Here is a 12,632-nt window from a genome sequence, read left to right on the forward strand (position 1 = left end):
AATCATGATTAAATCATAAACCATTATTTTGGTGACACTTGATGCTTATTTTGCCATTTTTAGTTTGATTTGTGGCTTAAAAAGTGATATTTCTTGTGATGATTGTTATTTGGTGACCTTGAAGCAAGCCTCATTGGTCCATCAAAAAAGGCCCACTCCAAATATTGAATCTAGGCCAACAACAGTATGGAGAGAATGCTGCATTTTCAGATGTGCCATCTTTCAGATGCAAAGTTAATTGAGTCTCAATGGAACACAAAAGATTGCCTGACACAATTTCATAGAAGGCAACTTCTCAACTACATTACAGTTTAACAACTATTTTTGAGACCCTGCTGTGCATAAATTGGCTGGCAGATTATTTACGGTGACAACACACTTCAAAAATGCTTTGTTCATTGCACAGCGCTTAGGACATCCTGAAGTCATGAAAGGATCTAGGAAAATACTTCTTTCTTTATCCTTTCTCAGTATTGCCAACTTCACCATCTGATAAATCAGGGGAACAGTCAAAAATCAAGAGATTTGGTATGTAAATCATGAGTTGTTATTTTATCCAACCATAAACCAATATAGAAAAAAAATCTTGAAAAGACAGATGTGGAATTGTCAAAAAGAAAAAATACACTTCCAATCTCCTGTCAAATACTAACGACATAGGAACTAGTGACTTCATTTGCCCTCTGAGAAATAACACCATAGTAAAATATAAATCTAGGCAACAGTTAACAAATTAGTGCTCTGCAAAGCAATGCATATAAAACATATAGTACCTGGGTTCAGTGATCCCTGAGTTGAAAGAAACAGAAGTCAACAGAGCTGGGAAACCTGTTAAATGCAAAATGAAGTTATTTGCACAAAAAGCTTCTCCTGAATTGGCTGGTTCTCAACCAATAAAATATTAGATGTCCATATCTTTCTAAAGAATCTTGGAACAGAGAGAATGGAGATATGTGCACAAATCATTGAAGGTGGCATGGAAGGTTGAGAAAGTAATCAAAAAGGCATATGGGACCCTGAGCTTTATAAGTAAGGCATAGAATACAAAAGCAGAGGATCCTTTGCTTGGCAGCATGGCGTCAGTCTAGTTTGTGTAAGGGTTTCAGTGGCTGTATAACTGCGGCCCATGATGGGCAGGGTGCATAGACCTGGGAGTGGTAGGATCACCATACAATGTCGTCTGTATCCCTACTCCATCAATAGCACCGTAATGTTTATTCTACTGCATGACAACAAAGAGAGAGAAAGAAAATGCAAGGAAGGGAGATCAGCATATCAACAAACTTAAACAACAAAATGCAATGTACAACTTCATTTTCAAACTTCTTGACAGAGCAGGACAAAACGTACGTGAAAAATTTCAACCACCAGTAAATACCATGCTACCTTGTCGAAGCAACCCCGTTTTCATCATGACATAGTAGTTACCTTCAGCTTGGCATCAGCTACAACCCAGCATGATCTGATCGCAGCATGACTGCCAGAGCCATTGTCCTGATAAACTTTGAGAAAATCCTCAGCCTTATTCATGAGAATGTGCATGTGCTTAGGGGAAAATAATCACAGGAATTTGAAAGCTATATCGCAAGATCATGAGTTGCTATTTTATCCAACCATAAATCACATCTTTCATGATGAATTTGATATTTTTGGCGCTGGTTTCCCCAGAATTTATGTATTTGTGTCGCGAATGAATTTCTCCCCCTTTGTATCTATGCACATGGACAAATCCCATTGCACCTCCGGAGCTCCTGGTCTCTTACCTTTAAGTAAATAATATGGTTTGTTTTCTGAAATCCACATTGTACATCATAATTTTGCACACTCAGATAGTCTATCTACACAACTTTCTATGCCACCTAACTTTAGTGTAATCTGCAAACATGTATATACAACTCTCTATTTCTCCATCTAAGCATTTAAATATTGTGAAAAGCTGAGACCATAGTGCAGGTCTTGTTTGGAACATTATGACGCACACTCCAGAGACTGCTCTCCATCTCCAATCTTCCAATCCTTTACCAACATGTGTTACAGGGTTCTCCCCATTTCTGTGCACTTACATTTTTTTTAATGATCTCTTTTGGGAAACTTTATCAGATGCCTTCTGAAATTCCCTCTAGATAAAATCCATATGTCTTTCCCTATCCATTATACTGGTGACCTCCTCAAAAATATCAGATAGATTATTCAGACATGACTTACCTTACATAAATCCACATTGACTCTTTTTCATCTGCTCATACCTGTCAAATTTTTCAGTCGCCATGTCTCTATCAATAGAATGTAGTAACTGTCTCACAACAGATGTTAAACTGTGTAGTTATGCAGTTTCTCAGTTCATCTCTTTTTAAATAATAGAGTGACATTTGCAACTTTCCCACCTTATTTCTGAATCTAGTCAGCTTTGAAAAATTATGACTTACTCTTCTATAATTTTCTCACCTATGTATTTTAATACTCAAGGGTGGAAATTATCAGGTTTTATCTAAATTTATCTAAGTCCCATTACTTTCCCAACAACATTTTTTTATTTATATTAAATCCACTAAGTTCCTTCTCTTGACAATACTGTAAAGTTCTCTTGTACCCCCAGCATTTTGTCCTCTTTCTCCTCCATGAACATGATATAATGACCGGGATGGGAGGAGTGTGTCTGTCTCTAGTTCTACTACTCCATGGGTCACAACATATATTTAAACGATTTTTCCAGCTAACTATATGGCCAAATTTGTACTTCACCTACGAATCTCAGAATGACCACACAATGCCCAGGTTTCTTCAATAAACAACAAAATTATTAGTTTATATTAAAACCAGACTTGTCAAGTAGAAGGCAAAGCTTATTAACATATAGTATGAAATATGAAAATATAATAATTACTCTTTCTAACTACCCTAATTCACTTACACATGCACACACACACACACACACACACTTGGTGAAGTCCTTGAACTGGCATCCGGGTTACACAGTTGGTCTCTCAGCACTGGTCTGCGAAACAATCGATAACTCTTGCACTACCTTTCAGGCGGACTCAAAGAAAACTTGCACCTGGTCAATTTCAGAACGTAGGGCAATTTTGGAGCAGCTTCCATTCACTCTCTTCTTTGGGACTGGGTCTAGAGCTTCAGGGGCCGGTATGTTCTTTACCCAAGCCGTTGATCTTTTTTTCTCCTCCAACACAAAACCAAAACCAGCTTTTAAACATAGTTTTCCAGGCATTTTTTTTCAAAAACATAAACCACCATATAAACAGTCCATCATGGTCAAGAGGTTTCCAGCTTCTTTCCAGCTAAAACTGCTTAATTACCTATTCTGGTGAAATGCTGTCTTTTCCAGGAACGACAGCAACCAGAGTCCTTGTGTTAACCCTTTAAGGGTCAGTGTCTTTTTAAAAGACACTGGGCTGAACTTTCCCTCCGTTGGGGGGGATCTTGAAAGGCGAGCGCGTACAGGCCTGCTTCCGATCGGCGCCCCCGATCGGAGGCGTGTCGCCATTTTATGTGGGCGGGCCAATTAAGGCCCACCCAGCGTGACTTCCGCACGGAAGCGCTATGGGCTCCCCTGTGCGGGCGGGGGGGGGGGGGGGGGGGGGGCGGGAATCCCAAAACCGAGAGTGCGTTCTTTTGCACATGCGCACAACTGTAAATGTAAAAAAGATAAAAATAGGAAAATAAAATTTCCCTAACATGTCCCTTCATGTGACAATGTCACATGAGTTGGGACATGTCCATAATTTTAACAAAACCTTTATTAAAATTTTTTTAAATCTACATGAAACCTCATCCCGCCCGTGGATGAGGTTTCATGTTTTTTCTAGTTCCCGCCAGAGCTCCTGGCCTGCCTGCCAACCTTAAAGTTGGACAGGCATGTCCTTTAATTACTTAATTGACCCTGACAATGGCCTCAATTGGCCATTGACAGGTCGGCGGGCATGCAGCTGATTTTGCTGCACTGCCGCCTTCCTGAAAACTTAAATGGGGCGCGGCGACGTTGGGAGTTCCTCCCAACGTCATCCCACGTCATTTTACACTTCGGCGAGCGGCCCCACCCCCCCCCCCCCCCACCCCCCCCACCCCGCTCGCTGACGCGTAAAATCCTGCCCACTAATTCTTTCAGAGCGTTCTGAGTCCTTCACTATCAACCATTTTCTGTGATTAAAGCGTTCATGACAATTAATATAAACTGCTTATTTATCAAGTCTGCCATTTCTTTATTGTGAATATAGGCTCGCTTGCATCTGTCTTTAATTGGCCCACATTTCCCTTTACTGTTCTCTGTGTCTTAACGTATTTGTGAAAACTTTTACTGTTAGCTTTGAAATCCCACAAGTGTTTTCTTTGTTTTTGAACCTCTACTCTTTTGTATCGCTTTGTTGCTTTTCAGGATTCTCTGTCTGCTGCATTTCCACTTTTTCTTGCCTTTTCCTTTAGCTTGACATTGTTTCTTACCTCATGATTCACCATGCATAGCTATGCATGGCGCCTTTGCAACTGAGGAGTACATCCTGATATTTAATTATAAGAAATACTTCTTTGAATACTTCCCACTACCTGTTTGTAGGTTTAGCTATTAATAGCTCAGCCCAGTTTTACTGTGGTCATAAAAAAGAATAATAGAATGATGCAGCAGATAAACAGGCCATTGTGCCCATGCAGTTCTTTGGTAGAACTATTCAATTAGTCCCACTCTCACTATGCTAAATTAAATGATCTCAGAAAACATATCGCATCAATTTTCCTGGTTAGGGAAAGTGAATTGTTAAAAAAAAAATATCTGGGTTTTAATTCTGGACTGTCACCTCTGCTGGCAGTGTGTATGCATGAACATAAAAGGGCAGGAGTTGACCTTATCTGTTGATGCTTCCATGTTCAAATAGGCGATCACCACTCAGATATGAAGGGTTTCACATAGACTAGCTGCAAAAACTGTACCCTCATCTGAGCCACCATCTTTTGGATAGGAGTAAAGGTAGAAAATAAAAAAGTAAATAAGAAAGTACGAACCAGTATGTTTTAGTTAATTTTCAGTGAAGACAAGAAAAAATGTAAAAGAAGAAAAAGCAGTAAGGTGGAGAAAGAGTTAATGGTATAGTCTGTGCGAAAATAAAAGGAAATAATACCATCCCTTATTCCAGATAAGTTCATGGGTAAATATACTATACAGTATGCTATTTGGTAACATAGACAAGTTACATGGCAGGTTTGGTTGCTGGGTGCACTCTATTCTGATTATAGCTGGAGAAAATTCAGCATTAGTATCCCTTGCTGAGATAAGAGGGGAAAAGCCAGCCACGGATCAGTGATCCTTACTGGAAATTGAGCAAGTGGGTGTATGGTATATTTTCATACTTTCAAAGTTTGCTTGACTTAAATTTTAAAAATTGGTTTGAGACTTTTCCTTCTCCCTTTCAAACCTAGTATCAAATTCAACCATATTATAGTCACTATTTGTAATATGTTCCCTTACAGTTTCTAACAGGAAAGCACTGCTCACAAGCAGGACAGTGCCTTTCTGTAGAAATTCATTGGCAAATTCTAATTCTGTATTTTCACCATCCGTATGAACTCTGCTACAGTATTGGCAGAAGTCTCAAACAGTGGTGTTTTCTTCCAAAAATCGAAAATGAGGGGTAAAATCTCCAGTCATATTGTGCATGTTATAATAATATAAAGGCACCAATCGCTCACAAGGGATTATGCAAACACATTGTGGGTTCATTTATTAATTCTAGGCATACATGAACAGATATACATGGACAGAAAGCTTGAGGACATCAAAGCTGCAGGGCTTTATGTCTGTGTTCTGTTCCAGGCCAAGGTGAAAGTGAGGCTGGATCACATGACACACTTCCCATAAAGTGATGTCATGTTGCTGTCCTGAAAAGGCATATTACAACATCTCCCTTTCTTTCTAAAGATACTTCTCCCCTTCCAGCGAAGTATAACTATTTACAATATGTGTTCATGTTTAGTTACCATTACGTAATTGTATAGGACTGGTGAATCTATGAGTTTCTAAGGCATAGAGATAATCTGTTGGTACCCCCAGATCTTGTAATGGCACCCTTGTCTGGAGGTTTCTTCAATTGCTCACAGTGATCACAGTGCAGGATTGGCATACTTGGATTTTGTTCCTGGTTACATTGGGATCTAGTCCTTGATGCAATTGGACTGCATGGCGGTTGAGGATCTGTAATGAATCCGATTTGTTCTCAGTTACACCTCACCTTTGCACCTTTGTGTGTAATGACTTCATAGGACCTTGGTTCCAAACATATCCTTGTCACCTCAGCTGGTTGCCACGTACCTTTTGTGGGATGCTGAATGCAAACGTGTTGTCCCAACTGTAAACTGGGCAATTCTGTACCCATATTTTTATTGTGCACATTGATCATCTTCTCTTGCAGTTCTAAAAGTTGCTTTCTAGTTTCTGAGAAAGTAGAATGGGTAAGAGTAGGTAAATTGGTATGCACTGGCCTGCCGAACATGAGCTCTGCTAGAGATGGAATAGTTGCACTTAAAGCTGTCACTCTCAGATGTAACATTGCAACGTGCAGATCTTGTTTGGTCTGTCTGCATTTGAGAATTAGGGATTTCACCATGCAAATCATTTGTTTAGCTAGGCTGTTAGATCTAGGGTAATGAGGAGAAGAAGTAGTGTGATCGATATTCCACTTCTCATCATCCATGTCCTGATACAGCTTACCAATATTTTGCAAACTTTTCTCTATAATGATCCTTCTAGACATACCAAATAAACATAAAATAGCACCTAGAGCATGTGGCAGTTATGCTTGATGTATTGTGCAATTGTTGAATAATGGGGTACTTGGTAAAGTGGCTGATAATGATGATGAAGTCAGAGCCATGAACATGAAAGAGGTCAGATGTGATTTTGGACCAAGGATAGTAGGAGCTTCAGGCGGAATCAATTGTTCTTTGTGCCGACTTGGCATATCTTCTTGATATGCCTCACATTTCTTGATGACAACTTTAATGTCATTGTTCAGACCCGGCCAATAGACTGTCACCCTTGTGAGTTTTCTCATCCGACCTATGTCCATGCATGAGCATGTGATGGCATCTATGTTTTCCACAAGATTGATGGTGTGAATCGTATGTTCACTGCACTTTGTCTCATCGTGCACATCATCGTCATGTTTTACTTTGTCAGTCACCTCATGTATATGTTTCTGATGGGATACCAGATGGTCATTCTTATTTCTTGAAGGTACCTGTTTTGTACAGTCTGTTTGGATAGTGCACGGCTCTTTATAGCTTGTGCACTGTCGCAGCCAATGGCCTTTTCTGACACATGCCTTGCAGAATAGCTGGAAAGTTGGGCATTTCCTTGATGCATGCAAAAGGCCACACCTTCCACATGTCTTGCTAGGTTTGGGTGTTCTAGTAAGTGCATCAACAATTAGGGTTGGGCTTAGGGCCTGTAAGCTTCATCAACCTGTGAGGATCGCTTCATACTTATGTCAGTCATTGAGTAGCTCTTCGATGTTATACGTTTTGGGCTTGTCTAGCAGATCTTTCTGGAATTCTTCCATAGAAATAGATGCGATCATCAATTCAATGATTCTGTCTGCTGATTCTGCATTTGAGAAATCACAGCACATACCCTTTTCTCTGCATCTGCCGGCAAAGTGGTCTATAGAATCTATACGCTGTTTTCAAAATGACATGAACGCTAGTCAATGAATATGGAAGTTTAACCTGATTCTAAACCAGTCTTCCAATGTAGTCCATACCTTTTGGGGATCCTTTATCTCTTCTGCTGTTAATCTTGAAGTGTTCAGTCTGTGTAGACCTTCATTCCTAATTGCTAGGCTAATTTTTATGGCTTCCTATTCTAGTTCAGACACACCTGAATCAAGAAACCATAGCTCCGTATGCTGTTCAAACACTCTGAATTGAGATAGCAGATCAGATGCATCCCAATTTAAACTGGGGAATTTAGTGGATATGTTGACAATCTCCCTTTGACCTTCCTCCTTGTTTTATTCAATTTATTGATCAGCAACTCCCAAAGCCACCCATTATAATTGCAGCCTTCTCTGGGCTGATTTTATGACAGTTTTGTTTTTTCTTTGTTTGACTCTCCCTCACACGCAATGTTTCTGTAAAGTATTGGTAAAGTGGCTGATAATGATGATGAAGTCAGAGCCATGGACATGAAAAAGGTCAGATGTGATTTTGGACCAAGGATAGTAGGAGCTTCAGGAGGAATCAATGGTTCCCACACCCTGGTCACTCACCTCTGCTGACTGAGCTAACCCAGTGCTGGTCCCCTTGATGCACTGTCCTACTCACCACGAGGAATCTGTCTGTTCACCAGCTTTTTATTTAAGCACTATCTCTGCCCTGTGTCTTCAAAGCCTTTCTGTGCAATCAGCACACTGCGGCTTCATTGCGGTCTGACCCAGAACGTTGAGGGTCATCTCATGCCGTGTTGCACGGTCTAAAACTGTTCATCATGTTATACCTATACTGAATCTTGCTGCCAGGCTGAGCACTATGTCATTTAGGAGGAACCACTGCTGTATACCATGCCATTTTCATTACAACGATATAAAGGCACCAATCACTCACAAGGGATTGTGCAAACACATTATGGGTTCATTTATTAATTCTAGGCACACATGAACAGATATACATAGACAGAAAGCCTGAGGATATCAGAGCTGCAGGGCTGTATGTCTGTGCTCTGTTACAGGCCAAGGTGAAACTGAGGCTGGGTCACATGACATGCTTCCCTTAAAGCGATGTCATGCTGCTATCCCTTAAAGACATATTACAACAGCCATTACCTTTCCACAGGCAATAGAACATATGGACACTGAGGGCCAACAACAATCAGTAAATCAAAAGCAGATTTGTCCAATAAATACACAGTGCAAGCAACATAGTGGCAAAATTGACCTCTTCAGCAGATAAATCATACCACCAGTCATCTTGTCCTCCCACTCAAAGAACTACATACTCACACTTCTTCTAGGACAGGCATTCACAACCAACTCATAGGGCAGAATTCTCCAGTTGGCGAGTGGGGGCGGGGCCTGCGCGCCAACATGTAAAATGACATATGGTGACATCAGGCGGGCGTCCCGATGTCGCCGCGCATCATTTAGATTTAAACAGTATTTAATTCAATTAGCTGAGCTGCCCATCCAACCTCAATGTTGGCGGGCAGGCGAATAGCCCAGGCGGCCTTCACATTTTTCATGAAACCTCATCCAAGGGCGGGATGAGGTTTCATGAAGTGTTTTAAAAGTCAATAAAAATTTAAAAAATAATTCTTTCATATGTCCCAGCTCATGTGACAGTGGCCAGGATTTTCCCCTCGGCAATTTGGGGACAGGGCCCGCTCGCCGAATGGAAAATGACGCAGGAACCCCCGACGTCATCCCGGTCCCTTTAAGTATTCACGAAGGCGGGCGGACAGCGAAATCAGCTGTCCGCCCGCCGACCTGTCAATGGCCAATTGAGGCCATTGACAGGCTAATTAACCTTATTAAACACCCTGCCCGGCCAAGCTTAAGACTGGCGGGCAGGCCAGGAGCCCCAGCGGGCTGCAGATTATTAATGAAACTTCATCCACTGGCTGGATGAAGTTTCATGTCAATTTTTTAAAAATTTAATAAATTTTATGTGTTTATTATTAACATGTCCCATCTGGTGTGACATTGTCACATGAGGGGGACATGTTATTAATTTTAATATTTATCTATTTTTAGCATTTACTTACCTCTCACGAATCTCCCTGAAACAGGACTTTGCCTCGTTTCGAAAGAGCGCACTTTGACAGATGGGGAATCCCACCCCCCTTGCACAGGAAGCGCATAGCGCATAGCGCTTCCTGTCGGGCACGCCACTGGGCGGGCCTTAATTGGCCCGCCGACTCAAAATGGCGGCGGGCCCCGTTTTGGCAGCGGGGTTCAGCTGCCCGCCCGCCACCGAGCCGTTGGGGCCCGCCCACCAATCGAGGTAAGAATTCTACCCAGTGTCACATGAGGGGACATGTTTTAAAAGTTTTCATTTCCCTTTATTTAAATTTACACATATCAAACCAATCTCCCTGAGGCACCTCCATGCCTCAGGGAGATTTCTGTGCTCTTTCGTGCACGTGCGCAAAAGAGCGCACGGAACGACTCAGGGATGTCCCCCACCCCGCCTGCACATGGAGTGCTCAGCACTCCCAGGCGAGCGTCACGTTCGGCGGGCCTTAATTGGCCTGCCCACGTAAAATGGTGGCACGTCCCCAATCGGGAGCGTCAATCAGGTTCGCGCCCGCCCCGTCCCCACCCCCGCACACCCCACCCCACCCCCCCGCCCCAACGGGTAGAAAATTCAGCCCATAAATGTTATGGAATGAGCCATGCAATCTTTTCCCAACACTAACATTGAAAAGAAACACAACAATTAACAGTGACTATTGTTTTGGAAGTAACATGAAATTCCCTGATTGGCTACTTTTGAAACAACTTGTCTCCACACACCTAACATTATAAACAGACATAAAAACAGAAAACGCTGGATAGATTCAACAGGTCCGGCAGCATCTGTGGAGAGAGAAACAGAGTTAACGTTTCAAGTCTGTTCAAGCTCTTTAGTTCTCAGGAAGAGACATACAGACTTGAAACTTTAACTCCATGTTTCTCTCCACAGATGCTGCCAGACCTGCTGAGATTTTCCAGCAATTTTCTATTTTTATTTCAGATTTCCAGCATCCGCAATATTTTGCTTTTATCTTACAAACAGACAATTGCAAGATTAATTGTTGTGCGGTGCAATGGGAATCGAAAAGTTGCAAGAGGCTCAGCACTCAAATATGTATATCTGTAAACCCAGTGAATTTTCGATCCTGAGTATTTCCACACTTAATTGCAAAGAAAGAACATAAATGTCCAAGGAATGATAAATAAAAACAAAATGACAAAAGTGTATCACAATCTCAGGTGAACTTAGAAATACAGCAGTTGTTTCTGAAGCAAAAAATGTAATCAATCAAAAACTCTGACACACAATTTACTGCTATATGGAACATGGCAAAATGAAGGTGCCCAAGGGGAGGAAAAACAGATTGGAGCAGATAGAGTCCAATGTGCTACATGATTTGTCCTTGAAATTTGCTGATTGCAATGGCAAATACAGGTCTTACAGGAAGCTGAGGGTGCTTCAAGTTGAAAGCCATCAGACAGAATCAAAGAGGTACATTGGCCGAACACATGCCTGCCACTGCGGACCCATTGTAATCACACTTAGATAGAATCCATGACATGGAGACAAAGGAAATAAATCACATTAAGTTTTAAGATGAGGTTGGAGGGGATAGGGAAAAGAAGCATGACAAAGTGATTTGTCACTAAGAAGAATTTGGTCTTGTCCTTCACCACCTGGAATAGTGGAAAGCTTAGTAGTGGACAGAAATGCATAACATCACTTTTTGTGGCCAGACTAGATCTGATAGTAGATGGTCAAACCAGGTGCACTCTCGCCTATAGCCCCCAGGGCTAAGAAGACTTTGTGGGGTGGGGGGGGCAGAGGTGGCAAGAACTGAAGATTGTGTTAATTTAACACTCTTCTGCAGCGTTCATATTTGCTTAAATGTGAAGCTCTTTCTTGGAATAAATTTGACTGATTGTCTAGCCAGAACTATATGACCTTACACTTTTGTCAATGGAGATGGAGAAAGTAAGAAACGTCAGAGGACAAACAAGGTTGATCCCGTCTCCTCCTAGGGACCACTGATAAAGCAGCATTGGCATAGTTTTGGAGCAGGACACATGGCCAGTCCTTTTAAATGGAAGCTACAAGTCTAACCTGAATTCTCTCTAAATCTACAGAACTACACAAGTCGAATCAATTTTAGATGATTTTATTTGTGTCAATCCTCACATTGAATGTTAGGGCTGAATTGTAACTCCCAAAAATGCATGGGCTGGGGTTATGTCAGAGGTTAAAATGTGGAAATTCTGGAACAGGACCCAAACCCTCCTTGGATGTGTGGTGGCCTAGACAACTATAGGGAGCCCACTCAGTATTCAAAAGGTTAATGGAGCAATTGAATTAAATGCTTAGGCCTAAGGGAAAAATACTGCAACCTTGAAGAACAATAGCATCTTGTCTGACCACTGTTGTAGGATGAGCCCTGAGACATTCCATGTGTCTGTCTCTCTCTCGGGCCGAATGTAATTAAAGTTGTGATAATCAAGTGTGTAGATACCGCACCTGTTGTGGTGGAATGGAACTAAAACATGGATTGGTCAGTAAACTTATGCAAATAAGCAGATTGAGTTGTGCAAAATTTACTGATTGGTTGTAAAATGTTTTTAAGCAAGTGTTTGTGTATTCTGCTTTGAGACGGTACAATAACTCTCGCTGTATTGTTCTCCCTTGTGCACAAGTAATAAATGGGGTTTCTACGACGAAATGATGCCTCCGTGTGATTAATCTCCAACAGATGCATCACTTCCAATTTAAGCAGAGGAAGGACGAGGAGCAGGCAAACTAGTCATTTAATTATGATCATTAGGCCTTGAGCATTTATTTAAATGGTTATTCTATTTTTAACCGCAGGCAGCCCAATGAACCTACCTGTTCTCCTATGCTTTGGATCT

This window comes from Cetorhinus maximus, chromosome 20 (genome assembly GCF_964194155.1).
Source record: "Cetorhinus maximus chromosome 20, sCetMax3.hap1.1, whole genome shotgun sequence".
NCBI lineage: Eukaryota > Metazoa > Chordata > Chondrichthyes > Lamniformes > Cetorhinidae > Cetorhinus > Cetorhinus maximus.